The sequence below is a fragment of the Symphalangus syndactylus genome, chromosome 17 (genome assembly GCF_028878055.3).
Source record: "Symphalangus syndactylus isolate Jambi chromosome 17, NHGRI_mSymSyn1-v2.1_pri, whole genome shotgun sequence".
In the NCBI taxonomy this organism is placed as follows: domain Eukaryota; kingdom Metazoa; phylum Chordata; class Mammalia; order Primates; family Hylobatidae; genus Symphalangus; species Symphalangus syndactylus.
In genome coordinates, this window is record NC_072439.2 from 88,607,690 (window position 1) to 88,625,456 (window position 17,767).

Genomic DNA, 17,767 nt, shown 5'->3' on the forward strand with positions numbered 1-17,767 from the left:
CCGAACGCAGTGAAAGATTTTGTTCTTTCCTATTCTAGGTAAGAGCAACACGAGTCTTCAGAGAGGTTAAGCGACTTCCTCAGGGTCTCGCAGTCAGCAGGTAGCAGAGACCGGGTGTACAGTGCCCGCATGTTAGGACCAAAAGCCGGACACTGCTGGGTTGACCCCTCGCGGCCAAGCGGGGAAGAGGCATTTAGGGGTCCTTGCGCAGCCGCGTGGCCCCTCCCACTCGGCCCTCGATCCACCCTCCTTGAGGGCAGGCAGGATTCTAGCATCACCCAGTGCCCTCATCAGGAATCTTTAACCCCAAGCCCGCTCGCTAGCGACCTCCAGGCCGGTTTGGGGCGCGGTGTGGCCGGTGGCGAGAGGTGGAGTGGGGGCGGAGACCGACCCAGTCTTCGCAACTCTATTTGCATACGGAGGCGACTCGCTTCCTTCCCGCCCCTCCGCCGCGCTCTTCTTCCTTCCTTCTCCAGTCCCTTACACTCTGCGTCTTCTGTACCCCGTTCCTCCCCAGCGGACCCCTCCTCCGAGACTCCCTAGTGGGGTTCCCAGCTCCCGGGCGCTCCTGCCCTTGCCGAACGCGTTTTCTGGAGTCACCTGGGGGAGGGGAGTCCTGGGCAGGGCCGGCCTGGGGAAGACGCCTGGGGCACTGCCTGGCGCTAACAAAGGGAGACTGTACCGACCGGCGTGGGCGCGGAGCGGGCGGCCGCCAACGAGCGGGCTGAGCAACCGCAGCCTCCGCGGCCGAGAGTGCAGCGAGTGAGTACGGGGTGCGGTGGGCGGCGGCGCGGCCCGGGCTCTCCCGGGAGCAGTGTGATGCAAAGGGACGCGGGAGGATAGCGGAGCCGCGGGGTCCGTGGCGCGCCTAGGGCGCAGGGAATCTCTCTCCAGCTCCGCCTCAGCTGCCTTGGCTCCCGGGCTGGCCGCCTTTTGGCTGGGGGTGTGTGTATTTTTGTCGGGGCCAAAGGGCTCCGCGAGCCTGCGGATCCACAACAAACCCACGTGCGCGCAGCCCCGGGGAACACAGATTTCTCCACGGCACCGTCAGTATTGGGCGGGCTGGCGGGGGGGCGGTGCGCCTTGCAGAGTCCGGGTTCCTTCAGATCCAGCCTTCTGGGTTTACGGATCGACAAATTGAGGCCCGCGGCAGCGGAGGGGGCACAGGCACCATAACAAACGCACTTGCGCCCTGCCCGGAGATCTGGACGCACCGCAAACCCTTAGGGGCCGCCCTGCGGTGCCGGGCCATTGTCTCAGCCTCCGGGGAGGGAGTGGCTCTAGAGGCGCCACTTGCTGGAAGAGGGCGAGAGAGACATTTAAAAGGTACCGCTTGGGCATCAGACTAAACTGCCAGACTTAAAAAGGGAAACCAAAACAAGAAAGCAGCTACAAAAAGGTTACTCCAGGCTGAAAGTCGGTCCCCGGCCGTGGCGCATTCGTTTGGGTGAAGTGGACCACCCCTCGCCTTCACCTCCTGGAGGTCTCTTAGAGAAGTGGGTTGGGTTAAGGGTCTAAGGGTGCCCCTCAAAAAAAGACAGTGCTGGGCGCACTATTGTCCCCGCACTCCGGCGATTGCCTCTGTGGGGATCTTTTGGGCGCCTCCTCAGCCTGCGGGAAGAATGTACGCGTCGCCCAGTGCGGTCTTGCGCTTTGCCTCTGAGACCCGTGTCCGTGTGCCCAGACACTCCAGATGTCACTAGCCCCTTTTGGCTTGTTAATGCATTTTCGCAAGCAAGGCCAGCCGAGACCTCGTGTTCTAGCTGGGGACGTGCAATTTTCAGTTCGGAGTTTATTTGAAAGAAATTCCGAGGTCCGGAAAGAGAGGACTCTTGTTTGTTTGCTTTTTCTTTGCTTATATATGCTCAGCTCAGCTTTGCAGATGTTAATCAGACACGGTCTGCAGCAGGGAGATGGTTTCGCGGTGAATTGGTCTCTGAGGCCATGGTGTTGGTGCAGGTTGTGGGCGTGCAGTGTGAGCAGGAATGGAGACGCCGCCGCCCCAGTGTGTGCCTGCTGAGCGGGCGGGCTGCTGCCTCACCTTGGCTAGTGTGGCTGAAGATTAACCTGTCCCTGGGGGGAACTGGAGAGCCTCCAATCCTATTCCACTGTTATTGAAAAGGTCTAGAGAGCATCTAGGGAGCCTTCTCATTTTACAGGCAGGAAGCTGAGGCCGGAGAGTTGAGCCACTTGTCCAAGTTTAAACCGGGTGAAACGGGCCACAGAGAGAACACTTGAGTGTGGGTCTCCCAACTCCCACTGCATCGCTCTGCGGGCAACTAAAGGCAAAACCGGGATTCTGTGATTGGCTTAAAAGGCCGTGGCCTTAGGCAGAATAGCGTTAAACAAAGAGAGTAATTCAAATCGAAAGCTGCACCCTTCCATTATCCCTTTCAAGAGTTCTTTATTCTTTTGAGAAAAAATAGATTTAGTAATTCCTTACTCCTTCTAGCCTTTCAAAACCTTAGTTATTTTTCTCTCCTGGCTGCCCCTTCCCCTCAAATTGGAATAAGGCCAGCTACGGAGATTCAGATGTTTTGCCTCTCATCCTTGTGCCAGGAGGCCTTTGTTTGGGCAAAAGCATGGGCTGTTGACATCAGCCCCACGGGGAAGAAAGTGTCTCTTAGCAAGCTACTCCTGAGCCACTTGTGGGAGAACAAAGCATTGTTTTCATGGATCTTATTAAAGTTACTTTTTTTTAATGAGAGTCCCATGGAAGTAGCTGCTTATTTTTGTATTTGGCGGAGAAGTAGGAAAACCAAAAAAATACTGAGAAGCCGGATTTCCCCAAAGTTAACATGTTGTTTTGCACTGTCCCTGTTATCTCCTAGTTACACTTGTTTCTTTTCCTTAGAGTTTCCAGCGTGTTTCACTTTCAATGTGATTCTGGTAGCAACAGGAGGCAGCCGGATGCCAAGGCAGATAGGGGCGGGTACCTGGTGAAACCCCCACCTCCAGGCCAAAGACAGTTTAAAGCCTGAAAGCCAAGCTACGAGTTAAATCCTCAGACCAGAGTGAGAACTTGTCTGTTTGGCGTGCTTTCCCCTAATTGATCCCTACCTTTCAGCTATTTTACATATACCCACCTTTTCCTAATTGGTTTTCTACGCTGCCGCCATGCCCACCTTTGAGTGGTGTCTTTGCTTTAATCTTTTTTGCATACTCACAAACTGGTCAGCGTGCACTCCCTATTCTGAGTCCATAAAAGGCCCCTGACTCAGCCACACTGGGGAACTTTTCCGTCTTCAGGTAGGGGACCAACCCCGTGTCCCCTCACTGCTGATAGCTGTTTTCAACACTCAATAAAATTCTTATCTGCCTTCCTCTCCCTTCAATGTCCAGTGTATCCTCATTATTCTTTGGTGTGGTGCAAGAGCTCGGAACCACCGAACGCAGGTACAAGCTATAATACAGTGAGCTGGGACACACCTGCATGGCTGAGCGAGGCACAGGTGGGGCGTTGCTGGCCGGAGGACCAAGAAGAAAAATCCTACATCAATTCCACTTGGCACTGCAGTATAGTTGTCTCACCAGGACGCTGACCCTGTAAGGAACTTAAGAAATCATGTGACTGGACCCTTTTTCTTTCCAGATGGGAAAACTGAGGCGTAGAGAAGAGAAATTACTTGCCCAATGATACACAACAATGCATGGTCTACTTTTAGTGCCCCTTTTTGCGTAAAAGGGAAATGGTTGCATCAAACCAGTTGTTGGTACTCCAGAGAAAAGCCAAAGTTATGGTTGTTATAACAACACCCTTTAAGTCAGAGAGCCAATTCCTTATGGATTTTAATAGGTTTGGTTATTAAGCAAAGCCAGGGATCCCAGTGGTAGGTATGCTGAATAGTGCAGTTATCTCTGGGGATCAGCTTTCTTTAGTGTTTGCTAAATGGTTCACTTTACTCTTGTGCTGGGTTCCTCCATGTCTCTCTGTCTTGTGCTTCCCCATTTAGGGGCTGCTTTGTATGAAATCATAAGGCAAGAGGCAGTGAGAAGACAGAAGAGAGAGGCGCCACTTAGCTGTTGATGCTACTTAACCTCTTGGGCTCCAGTTTCCTTCTTCGTACAGTGAGAGTCCTCCTTGCCCGGTCTCTGCACAGGCTGTTCCAGCGGAGCCGAAGATGCTCAGGCCATAGGAGGGGTTTGGGGTCATCTTCCTGCCTCCAGTATTACTTTAAAACCAGCAGGCTGGGCCAGGCGCGGTGGCTCACTGCAGTAATCCCAGCACTTCAGGAGGCCGAGGAGGGAAGGGTTCGAATTCCTTGAGCGCAGCAGTTTGAGACCAGCCTGAGCAACATAGTGAGACTACCTCCCCCACCGCCATCTCTACAAAAAATAAAAGAACAAAATTAGCTGGGTGTGGTGGCACACTCCTGTGGTCCCAGCTACTTGGGAGGCTGAGACAGGAGAATCGCTGGAGCCTGTGAGGTGGAGGTTGCAGTGAGCCGAGATCTCGCCACTGTACTCCAGCTTGGGGACATAGCGAGACCCTGTCTCAAAAACAGAAAACAAAACAAAACAACAACAACAGAAAACCAGCAGGCTGCCTCTGCATTGTGTAAAGTGAGGGGAGTAAGGTGTATGAATCTCCTGGGCTTGTTGAGGGCAGTAAGTCACATGACGCATTCTTATGACTGGTCAGATCTTTTGGCAGGCTTGAGTGCTTACCAGCTTTTAAAAAATTTTATTTATTTATTTGTTTATTTATTTATTGTTTTTTCAGACGGAGTCTCGCTCTGTTGCCCAGGCTGGAGTGCAGTGGTGCAATCTTGCCGCACTGCAAGCTCCACCTCCCAGGTTCACGCCATTCTCCTGCCTCAGCCTCCTGAGTAGCTGGGACTACAGGCACCTGCCACCATGCCTGGCTAAGTTTTGTATATTTAGTAGAGACGGGGTTTCACCTTGTTAGCCAGGATGGTCTCGATCAAAAATTTTATTTTTTTTTAACTTTTATTTTGGGTTCAGAGGTATGTGTGCAGGTTTGTTACACAGGTAAACTTGTGTCATGGGGGTTTGGTGGACAGAGTATTTAGTCACTCAGGTACTAAACCTAGTACCCAGTAATTATTTTCCCTGCTCCCTTTCCTCCTGCCACCCTCCACCCTTCAAGAAGGCCCTGGTGTCTGTTGTTTCCCCTCTTTGTGTCCATGTGTTCTCATTATTTAGCTCCCACTTACAAGTAAGAACATGTGGTATTGGTTTTCTGCTCCTGCATTAGTTTGCTAAAGATAATGACCTCCAGCTCCGTCCATGTTCCTGCAGAGGATATGATCTCATTCTTTTTTATGGCTGCATAGTATTCCATGGTATATATAATATGTACCACATTTTCTTTATCTAGGCTACTGTTAATGGGTATTTAGGTCTTTGCGGTTGTGAATAGTGCTGCAGTGAACATATGCGGGCGTGTGTCTTTATGGTAGAACAATTTATATTCCTTCAGGTATTTACTGAGTAATGGGATTGCTGGGTCAATGGCAGTTCTATTTTTAGTTTTTCCAGCAATCCCCACACTGCTTTCTACAATGGTTGAACTAATTTACACTCCCACCAACAGTGTATCAGCATTGCCTTTTCTCTGCAACCTTGCCAGCATCTGTTACTTTCTGACTTTCTGATAATATCCATTCTGACTGGTGTGAGACCAGCTTTTAAAGTGTTAGGGAATGTTAGTGGGAGAATGACCCCATAGGGTAAGCTCATGTGCTCAGATTAGAAGACCTCACCTGTCACAAAGAGCTGTAAAGCAAGGCCTGCCAAACTATCAAGGGAGGCTTTGAGTAGTTGTGAAGTTTGTGTGACTCTAAGGTGACTAGAACTAGTAAAAAAAAAAAAAAAAAAATTAAAACCAGAACCTTCACACATAAGTGAGTAAAATCTCAAGTCATTCTATGTATGTATTCTGTATTTACTGACAAACAGGTGGTGGGGGTGGAGGTGGTCTTGTGCTTAGCCTGGGGGATTACAAAGAGCATGGAGACCCACCCATTCTTTGCCCGAGGGAAGCCCAGCCTAGCTCTACTACCCTTGCTTAAAACACTTCTGGCTCTCCTTTAGAAATTGCCCTCAGGAGCCCAGAGAAAATTGATCTAATTTATCTCAATATTGACCTCTGGGGTCCCCTTCTCTTCATGAATAAACGCAAGAGCAGGTGGTAAGTGACAGAGTACAAGAGGGAAGGCTTCAGAGAAAATCTGGCCCTCCATAAATATGAGGACATGGTTGCATTAAAAATATACAGGAATAATTTGTTAATGAAATTCACAGTAATTGTTCTGGACCATTAGATTCCTAAGAATTTAGACAGGGAATTAGTTGCTCCGATGTAGTATCAGTGATTTGTTCTATAAGAACTGAATTAGAGGCAAATGAATTTTTTCTTGCTTGTCTGCAGAAAACTATATGATGGCATTCTGACTCCTATAGGTGTATTTTTGATAGGCTTATATGTAACAGTAGCATTGAGCAGTGCAGTTTCACCATATTAAAATACTGAGATGATTTTCTAAGTGATTATTATATTAGAAAGGTCAGGTTAGCCTTCAGAGTCAATGTAGTGATTTAAATTTTATTTATTCTGATTATAAAAATAAAGCTAGGGGCCCGGCACTGTGGCTCATGCCTGTAATTTCAGCACTTTGGGAGGCCGAAGCAGCTGGATCACCTGAAGTCAGGAGTTCAAGACCAGCCTGGGCAACATGGTGAAACCCCATTTCTACTAAAAACACAAAAATCAGCCGGGCATGGTTGGCGGGTGCCTGTAATCTCAGCTACTTTGGAGGCTGGGGCAGGAGAATCGTTTGAACCCTGGAGGCGGAGGTTGCAGTGAGCCAAGATTGCATTACTGTACTCCAGCTGGGGTGACAGAGCAAGACTGTCTCAAAAAAAAAAAAAAAAAGCTTGACCGTTGAGGATAATTTGGAAAGTACTGTACAAAAAAGCATAGAGAAACAGAAAAAAATTCCGCTATCCAAAGACAACCCCTCTTAACAGTTGGCAATTTTCCTTCTTTTTTTTTTAAATGGATTTATTTTTTGTAAATGGTTGAGAACATACTGTATGTGCAGTTATGTCTCTTGCCTTCTTGCTTAACCTTCCCATATATATATTTCATGGTTAACATTGCATTAAAGCGATATCCTTTCATCGTCACCCATATCAGCTGTTTTGCGTCTCCAAAGTTGTGTGGGCCCCTGGGATCTGATCATTTCAGTGAGGGCCTGTAAAATTTCAGGAGGCTCCAACTGCCTCTGCCTTTCCCATCATTGCCTCAAATGTTCAGCCATCACCCATCGGTTCTTTAGAAGTCTACAGGTACTGACAGTACAGTGGGGAGAGAAGAGCCCTGCACGTGACCTTGAGTTCCAGTCTGCCCTTGTGACCTTCAAAAACTTAACTTTAATACCCCAGTCTTCAATGTCTGCATGTGTTTAAACGAGCAACTCCAGGGTCACATGTTAATTTATTCACCACATATGTGAGTGCCCCCTCTAAACCAAAGACAAATAAGAAGAGCTTAGTTTTTTAGAAGCTCATAGTTCAAAGGAGGAGGGAGGGGTAACAAGAGATTAGTGCAGGATGCCGTGCCAACGTGAGGAGGGAGTCACCAATGCCTGGAGCAGTGGGAACAGCCTCCTGCATGAGGCCACACTGGGCAGCCAACCACATCTAACTTTCTCTTATTGTAATTGACACTGTGATTAAAATATCTGAAGAGCCAGGTGTGGTGGCTCATTCCTGTAATCCCAGCACTTTGGGAGGCTGAGGCAGGCAGATCACCTGAGGTCAGGAGTTCGAGACCTGCCTGGCCAACATGGTGAAACCCCGTCTCTACCAAAAATACAAAAAACCGCCAGGCGTGGTGGCAGGTGCCTATAATCCCAGTTACTCAGGAGGCTGAGGTGGGAGAATTGCTGGAACCCGGTAGGCGGAGGTTGCAGTGAGGTGAGATCGCACCACTGCACTCCAGACTGGGTGACAGAGCGAGACTCTGTCTCAAAAGGAAATGAAATGAAATAAAATAAAATATTTATTTTATTTATTATGAAGGAATCTCTGTTCATTTTCCAGATGATTCCCATAGGATAGTCCTAAAGTTGAAATTACTGGGTTATACTTTAAAGGGTATGACCATTTTTAAAACTTCATGGATTTAGTTCGATTACCTATAAAGTCTTAAAGTAGCTAAATATCTATTGTGGGAATGGGAAAAACTAACAGCACAAGCAATTCGGGATTTGCATTCTTGCCCACTATGTATGACCGATGTAGACTTGGACAAGCTACTTAAGCTTACTAAGCTTCAATCTCCTTCTCTGTAAAATGGGGATAACAGACCTTATCTCATGGGGTGATTATGAGCATTAGATGAAATCGTGGGCAAAAGGCTCAGTACAGTGCCAGGTATACAAGAAGCATTCAGTTAAGTAATAGCTGTTATTGTTATAACTGAGGTTTTCACAAGCCGCACACTTTTGCTCCTGATATTTTTTCTTACCGTGACAGCAGGCCATTGTTTGGTTTTCTGTGCTGAGGGAAGCAGAAAGTTAATTAAAATGGAAACCCCCACCAAGTGACAAGTTGAGAGAGAAATGATCACTCACATGATGCATCAAAAAAAAAAAAGTTTTTTATTATGGAAAATTTCAGACATACAAAAGCACAAAGAAGAGTGTAAGGAACCCTATATCATATCACCTGGCTTCAACTATGACTGAAACGCGTGGCTGATCTGTAACCCCATCGTCAACCCCAGATTACATGGAAGTACATCCCAGACATCTTATCAGCCGAGCCATAGCTATTTCAGTCACATGATGCATATTTGAGGCACTGAGTTGTGCTGGCTAGGAGCCTGTCTCTGCTGTCGCAGTCATGGGACTGTGTGTGTGTATGTGTGTGTAGGGAGGATTGGGAGTTAGAAGAGAGACAGAAAGTCAACCTAGGACCTTTTTTTTTTTTTCTTTTTTGAGACAGGGTCTCGCACTGTCACCCAGGCTGGAGTGCAGTGGGATGATCATGACTCGTTGCAGTCTCTGACCTCCCAGGCACAAGCGATCCTCCTGCCTCAGCCTCCGAGTAGCTGGGACTACGGGCACGCACCACCACACCCAGTTAATTTTATTTATTTTTTTTGTAGAGATGGGTGTCTCACCGTGTTGCCCAGGCTTGAACTCCTGGACTCAACTGATCCTCCTGCCTTGGACTCCCAAAGTGCTGGGATTACAGGCATGAGCCACCGTGCCCAGCTTCCAGCCTGGGCACTTCTTAAGCTTTACTGCCCAAGTAAGGAGGCCTTGCTGTGTCGAAAACAGACAGGGTGGAAGGAGCACTGAATTCGGAGTCAGGAAACCTGATTTCAAATAAGGGCCCCACCCCTTAATGGATTTATGCTTTTAGAAAGTGACTTTTGAATTTCTTGGAGCATATTTGTAAACATTTTGTGAGTATTAAATGAGATAACCTATGTGACAGCTCAAGTGGCTCAAATGTGAGTTGGACCTAAATCAGACTCGAGCCCAGCCTTCCCTTCCTGAGAGGCAGCCTCCATATTGCAGTTTAGGTCCCTGACTGCCACCTGCAGCCTCACCAGAATGCATTCAGGGAGGGTTGCTGCCGGTCTCTCATGCCGAAGATGTGGTGGTAGCTCAGATGAGCACCTGACACACACAACGCCCCACGCTTGCAAATCTCCCATCCCCTCTGTTAGTTAGCCCCTTCCCTCTGCTTTATGGATGAGGGCAAGGACCTAGAGAAGGTCCCAGTCCTTGGTAGCAGGCCCTCTCTCACACCCCTTCTGTGGGAAGACAGGGTCCCTTTTCCACCTCTGACTTTGATGATTCTTGGTCTCCTCTAACTTGCTGTTACACCCAAGTAGGAATTTTTGACTCAAATAAAATAGGAGTTGATCTGATTTAGTAATCAAGTAAAAGTCCTCTCCTTAATCCACTGGGACACCCATTATTTCAAGACCTGGACTGTGACTTGTGGTCTCTGGCTGTTGCTGGCTAGCTCTGTGACCTTGGACAAATGCATGCCACCCTGGGTATGCCACCTCAGAGAATCAACTCTCAGCCCTGTGCAGCCCCTTCCAGCTCTGAGATTATCAAATGAAACATACATGTAAGACTGGGAGGCTTCTTCACATAAATAATAAATGAAATGGTTTTTTTTAGAATATTCACATGGGGTAAAAAATTAACCCCTCAGCTTATGCCATTCCTCCCTCATTCCACTTCTCTTTGCAGTGACTACTGTTTGCAGTTTCATGTCTGTCCTTCTAGCCCATCTGTACACATTTATATATGTATTTGTGGTTATATGCAAATACATTTTTAAAACTCAGTAGATGGATTACAATCAAACTTGTTCAACCCGTGGCGTGGGGGCCGCATGTAGCCCAGGATGGCTTTAAATGCGGCCCCAACACAAATTCATAAACTTTCTTTAAAAATTATGAGGTTTTTTTTTTGTGTTTTTCTTTTTTCTTGATCTCATCAGCTATCATTAGTGTTAGTGTGTTTTATGTGTGGCCCAAGATAATTCTTCCAATGTGGTCCAGGGAAGCCAAAAGATCGGACATTCCTGGCATCATACTAGTCCATTTACAAACTTGCCTTGTTCATTTTACTGTGTGTGTTGGAGGTCTTCCCATGTCAGTGTTTATTTTTTTTTCTTTTTTTTTTTTTTTTTTTTTGAGACGGAGTCTTGCTCTGTCACCCAGGCTGGAGTGCAGTGGCGCAATCTCGGCTCACTGCAAGCTCCGCCTCCCGGGTTCACGCCATTCTCCTGCCTCAGCCTCTCCGAGTAGCTGGGACTACAGGCGCCCGCCACCACGCCCGGCTAATTTTTTGTATTTTTGGTAGAGACGGGGTTTCATCGTGGTCTCGATCTCCTGACCTCGTGATCCGCCTGCCTCGGCCTCCCAAAGTGCTGGGATTACAAGCGTGAGCCACCGCGCCCGGCCTATTTTTTTTTCATAGCTGCATTGCATTCTATATTTTGAATGTGTTTACCTTACCAATCTTCTGTTGATGGACATCTATGTATTCCCATAAAAATATATTTCTAAGTGTTTTTAGACCTCAAACATATGGAAAGATGGTCGTAAATGTCAGTGGGTTAAATGAACCTAGTCCATCAAGTTCTGGAAAGGATGGTGAGAGAGTGGGCACAGAAACACTGGGGTCTGCACTCTGGAAAGCTGAATTGAAGGGCTCTCAGGAAGCTACCAAGAGGCTGTTTGCATGGAAGGTTATTTTTGGAGGTAGCCTGCCTGGTTTGGTGTCCTCAGCTGCAAGTGCAAAAACTGAGCTGCGTCATCACATTCCCCTCCCCCTCTCACCATCCTTGGGCCTTCCAAGTTTGTTTCTGGTCTCGGGGTCAGGAACAGGACCTCGTGGGAGAACTGGCACTTAAGTGGTAGGGAGGGAGGAGAGAACTGAAGAAAAGGAGTGTTTGATCTTGGGCTCTGGAGGAGGGATTGTTACAGTTATATTGTACTTTGTCTGGTTGTTCAAACCTACCTGGAGTGTTATGCTTCCCTGGGTCCCCTCCAGAGAGTGATAAAATGATGCACACCCAGAAATTGGCTACTCGGATGACAGTGGCTTAGGACAGCATATCGGAGATGGAATAAATGTGGAAACTAGGACTTTCTAGTCTGCAAGAGATAAAAATAAGAGGCATCCTTTTCATGTGGAAGAAATCACACTTCATTAGAGTCACACTGAGTGGCTGCTGCAGAGGGGAGAAGCAAGATGGGGGTGGGTGAGGAGGGGAAAGAGTTGCAGGAAAACAAATAAGGAAGAACTGACTTAACGGAGCTACCCAACAATGGAACAAGCTATGTTACAAGGAAGCCACTGCCGTGGTATAAAGTGATCCAAGCAAAAGTTGCAAGTAGGCTGGGCACGGTGGCTCACACCTGTAATCCCAGCACTTTGGGAGGCCGAGGCGGGCGGATCATGAGGTCAGGAGATTGAGACCATCCTGGCTAACACAGTGAGACCCCATCTCTACTAAAAACACAAAAATTAGCCGGGCGTGGTGGTGGGTGCCTGTAGTCCCAGCTACTCGGGAGGTGGAGGCAGGAGAATGGCGTGAACCCAGGAGGCGGAGCTTGCAGTGAGCCGAGATCGTGCCACTGCACTCCAGCCTGGGTGACAGAGCAAGACTCCGTCTCAAAAAAAAAAAAAAAAGTTGCAAGTAAACTTGTTTGCCATCAGAGGACTTCCGCATTGCAGAGGGGTTGACCTCAATGCCCACTTAGGCCTCCTCCAGCTTTGAGACTCTGTGACTATGGGGCAAGAAGCAGAAAGGTGCAAACTAGAACTAAAGGGGTGGGACAAGTTATAGACAATGTAATGAAGTAGTTTTCGCCTGCTCTGAGAAGGTGGAATAAGATGGAAGCCATCAAAGGAGGCTTAAGCCTTGTTTCCCTTGGATCTTGGCAATTCTCTCCCTGTTCTGTCCTTGGCTTCAGCTCCCTTTGACCTTGTATTCATAAATTATTTCCCCAGGAATAAATATATTACATACACTTTAGATGACCAGGAAATCTGGCAACTGGAAAAGAACTACGTGTCCCAGGAGGATGGCTGTAAATTTTTTTCATTGCAGTCTTTGTAAATCTGCATCCATCTCTTGGTTGATGGAGTTTTCCTTAGCACAGTGCTGAGCGTCCAGCTTTAATTTTAGGAACGCTGTACCCTTTACAACCTCTCGATGGTCCTCTGTGCTGGAATTGAGGGCACCCACCGTGTTTAAGGCTGATCCCTTTCTTTCCTGCAAGTGAAGAAGAATGTTTTGATTTAAGTCTTAACCGAGTCTGGTGAAGGAAACGTGGCAAAATTTACCATCTTCTGGGCTTTTGCTGTGTGCCTGGCCCTCATTAGGCATGTTGTGTGTTCTCTCATCCAATCATCATAGGAAGATCTGCTGTGTCGGTATCATTAGCTCCATTTTGCAAATAAGAAAACCAAGCTTCAGAAAGGGCTAGAAACTCATCCAAAGTTTCAGGCCCCCACCACTACACCCAGCTAATTTTTGTATTTTTAGTAGAGATGGGGTTTCGCCGTGTTGGCCAGGCTGGTCTCAAACTGCTCACCTCAGGTGATCTACCCACCTCGGCCTCCCAAAGTGCTGGGATCACAGGCGTGAGCCACTGTGCTGGGCCTGCAATGCTCATTTTTAGAACACAGATCCAAATAATCCCCATAGTCTGTTGCTTCCAGAGCTTAGTTGAAGGCAGATATGCACATATTAATTACAATATAGTGTGATAAATATTATGATTTGGGTGTGCACAGATGATGGGAAGAAGAACCAGTGAGTTTGGGAAAGATTTCTGGAAGAGGCAACACACAAGCTGTGTCTTAGAAGGTAGTAGCTGTTAGCCTCTGGGAAATGAGCATTTTGGGGGCAGGGGAAGGCTGCAGGAGCAAAGATTTGAGGGTGAGAAATGGCTCATTGTGTATGTCAGGGAAACACTAGCAGGTTGATATTCCTGGAGAGAAATGCATGAAGCATGAAGTGGCGGGACTTGATGCTGGAACCATTACATGCGTTATTTAATAGAATTTTCATAACACTGCATACACTATTATTATCTAAATTTTTGTTTGTTTGTTTTTAGACGGAGTCTCGCTCTGTTGCTCAGGCTGGAGTGCAGTGGTGCGATCTTGGCTCACTGCAAGCTCCGCCTCCGGGGTTCAAGCCATTCTCCTGTCTCAGCCTCCTGAGTAGCTGGGATTACAGGTGCACACTACCATGCCCGGCTAATTTTTGTATTTTTAGTAGAGACGGGGTTTCACCATGTTGGTCAGGCTGGGTCTCAAACTCCTGACCTCAAGATCCGCCTGACTCAGTCTCCCAAAGTGCTGGGATTACAGGCGTGAGCCACCATGCCCAGCCTATTATCTCAAATTAATAGGTGAGGAAACAAAGGTTGAAGGAGATTCAGTGACTTGCTCAAAGTCAGACCGTGAGTGTGTTGAGTTGCGTGGACTTGAACATAGGCCTGCTTGCCTCCAGAGCCCATGTCTCAGCCTCCACTTCAGTGCCTGCAGAGGCAGGCTGTGAGGGTCTGGCTTGCTGGCTAAGACAATTGTTCCCTCTCTTTTTTTTTTTTTTGAGACGGGGTCTCGCTGTCGCCCAGGCTGGAGTGCAGTGGTGCAATCTCTGCTCACTGCAAGCTCCGCCTCCCGGGTTCACGCCATTCTCCTGCCTCAGCCTCTCCGAGTAGCTGGGACTACAGGCGCCCGCCACCACGCCCAGCTAATTTTTTTGTATTTTTAGTAGAGACGGGGTTTCACCATGGTCTCGATCTCCTGACCTCGCGATCCGCCCGCCTCGGCCTCCCAAAGTGCTGGGATTACAAGCGTGAGCCACCACGCCCGGCTGTTCCCTCTCTTTTAATGTTTCAAGGACAACATCCCTTGCCGAATCCTCCTCTTTCCACCTGCCTCGTGGTGTTATCCAACTTTTTGTTAAATTGGGACTAGTGGGTCTGATGTTGACAGCTTTTCTGAGTCTTGGTTCTAGGGTTTACCTTCCTTTTTATCCAGCTAATCAGTAATCCAGAAATCTTCAAATAAAATCTTTGTGTGCCCAACCATGTGTGAAGAGGGAGAAGATTCATCCCATTTCTCAAAAGCTCCAGGTTCATTTGTGAGCCCAGGCAGTGCCTGTGAATCCTTTAGTTTGGAGAAACCCTTTGGGGACTGGAACAGGAACAATCACAGTTGGCTGGAGGAACGTGGGGCAAATGGGCCTTGAGCTGTCCCTTTAAGGATGAGTAGGAGTTGGGAAGTTGGAGGGCATAACATATGAGCAAAATTATTCTCTCACTTAATGGTGAATAGGACGTCTTTTGCCTATTCTCCCCATCCTCCAAGATAATTCCTGGGTTAGAGTTGGCTCTCGGGTAGGAGAGGCAGTATGGGGAATTCATTCATGCAAAATCAAGATTATTGAAAACTAATTAATCGGATCCCAAAGACAAGATGATGAAACTACTCAATGAAATAAAAAAGGTAATTACAGAGCCAAGGAAGACATTGAGGATATAAACAATGTCATTACGGAAAAAGTTAACAGGAAATATAACAGAATCTGTTGAAAATTAAATTGCTAACAGAGAAGGAAGGCTTGAAGAAAATCACAGCCTATGCTGAGAAAAAAGATAAAGCACTTAAAGATCTAAAGATCATACAAAGGTGACCCTTCCAAAGGGTAATTGGAGAGTCTGCGGAAGCATGCATCGCTTTTTCTCACATTCCATTGGCCAAGACTTAGTCACATGGATAGACACACCTGGCTGTAAGTAACTCTGGGAAAAAGTCTCCAGCTGAGAGGCCATATGCCTTCTTAAAACTCAGATTTGGGGAAAGCTTTTTACTACTGAAAGGAAAACCTGGATATTGGGATCAACTAGTATCTGCTTTAAGGGAAGTCATGTTGGTCTCAGACATGACTAAACAGGTTTACGGAGGCCAGGTGAGGTGGCTCATGCCTAAAATCCCAGCAGTTTGGGAGGCTGAAGCCTGAGGATCACTTGAGGCCAGAAGTTTGAGACCAGCTTGGGCAACTTAGCGAGACCCTAATGAAAATCATCAGCTGGGTGTGGTAGTGAATGCCTGTAATCCTAGCCACTTGGAAGACTGATGTGGGAGGATCCCCTGCGCAGGAGCGCGGGGCTGCAGTGAGCTATGATTGTGCCACTGTGCTCTGGGCTGAGTGAAAGAGCAAGACCCTGTCTCTATTAAAAAAAAAAAAAAATTGTTTACAGAGTTCCGGGGCAAAGGCAATGGGACTGAAGAATTTTACACTCAAATTACTTTGCAAGTATGTCAGGCAGACATCCTCACACATGCAAGAATTTAGGGAATCTAGCACTGAAGAGGCCTTCTCAGGAAACCCACTTGAGGATGAAGAAGATTACTCGACAAACATACTTAGGAAGGCATAGTGAAAGGTCAATTGGTGAACTCTTAATCCGTTCAAATAGAGAAGCAAAGCTAAGCAGGGGCAGGGATGGGCAGTGAGGACTAAGGAACAAAATGTGAGGAAGTAGAAAGAATATACCAGAAATAGGGGGTTAGGGGAGACGTGAGGAGATGTTAAGTGCTAACTTTAATTAGAAGTGTACCTTTTCCGGCTGGGCGCAGTGGCTCACTTCTGTAATCCCAGCACTTTGGGAGGCCGGGGCTGGTGGATCTCGAGATCAGGAGATCGAGACCACCCTGGCTAACACGGCGAAAACCCGTCTCTACTAAAAAAAATACAAAAAAATTAGCTGGGCGTGGTGGCAGGCACCTGTAGTCCCAGCTACTCAGGAGGCTGAGGCAGGAGAATGGCGTGAACCCAGGAGGCGGAGCTTGCACTGAGCTGAGATCATGCCACTGCACTCCAGCCTGGGAGACACAGCAAGACTCTGTCAAAAAAAAAAAAAAAAAAAAAAAAGAAGGGTACCTTTTTCGGCCGGGTGCGGTGGCTCATGCCTGTAATCCCAGCACTTTGGGAGGCCAAGGCGGGTGGATCACCTGAGGTCAGGAGTTCGAGCCCAGGCTGACCAACATGGTGAACACTGTCTCTACTAAAATACAAAAATTATTTTGTACTGGGCATGGTGGCGGGCGCCTGTAATCCCAGCTGCTCGGTGGGGCTGAGGCAGAAGAATGGCTTGAACCTGGGAAGCAGAGGTTGCAGTGAGCTGAGGTCGCGCCACTCTAGCTTGGGCGACAGAATGAGATTCCATTTCAAAAAAAAAAAAAAAAGTGTTCCTTTTCCTTATAAAATAAAATAATAAAAATAGCTATTTTATTTTACTTTTTAAAAACTTACTATTATTATTTTTTGAGACAATGTCTCATTCTGTCACCCAGGCTGGAGTGCAGTGGCGTGATCACGGCTCACTGCAGACTCGATCTCCCGGGTTCAAGCGATCCTCCCGCCTCGGCCTCCGAAAGTGTTGAGATTACAGGTCTGAGCCACTGCTCCCGACCCAAAACAGCTATTGTATAAAGCAACCCCCATCTGTCCTTTCACGCATGCTTTCTTCCATCCTCCACACTTCTATCCATATACAAATATAGAGACTTGAGGAATGACACTAATTCATTTATTTTTTCCTGGCTAGAAGGCTCCTGGGTGACTTTTAGCTCTGTATAGTTTCGCATATTAATTGACATTTTATAAAATAATGAACTGGTCTTAAATAAGACCACTGAAGCTATTCTGAAGGCACCATTAAAAACTGGTTCGCGGGGAGTGAAGAGTGGGAGGGGAGATACAGATAGATGAACACTGTGGGGGATTTGAGAGTCAGTTATGCAAAACCTCACTCTAGGCAGAACAAAATACATTATCAATCAGATGGACAGCTGGGGATTGGGGCCCACACGACAATGGGAAAGGTTTCACCCAGGAGACCGATGGAGTTTTGATAGGTGGAGAATGGGAGAAAGGACCTTTCTGGTCTGGGGGCAGCAGGAGCAGGCCTGGGGGTGAAGGGGTGTGGCATGTCTGGGGTTACTGGGAGCAGTTTGTTGGTGGTTCGTGGTTGGAGAAGCAAGGATGAAGGAAAATATGGCTGCTGTTCATACAGTGTCCACAGCACACCCGACACTACACACAGATATCTCTAGGTTGCCCAACAACCCTATAGCACAGGTACAATTATCCCTACTGTACACACGAGAGAACTGAAGTTAAGGGTGAGAGATCTGTGCTTGCTTCAGCAGCACATACACGAAAAGCACAATGA

At 47.5% G+C, this 17,767-nt stretch overlaps 1 protein-coding gene across 2 annotated transcripts in view; it reads left to right on the top strand.

The window, feature by feature from the left end:
• Positions 1-423: 423 nt before the first annotated feature.
• Positions 424-17,767, top strand: part of ST6GAL1 (ST6 beta-galactoside alpha-2,6-sialyltransferase 1) — a 151,109-nt gene continuing 133,765 nt past the window's right edge. Inside the window, exon 1 of one of the 2 annotated variants that reach the window (XM_063620494.1) lies at positions 424-762. The gene's annotated coding sequence lies outside the window, so the exon portion shown is untranslated. The remainder of the gene's footprint in view (positions 763-17,767) is intronic. The other variant, XM_063620493.1, reaches the window with a different exon arrangement.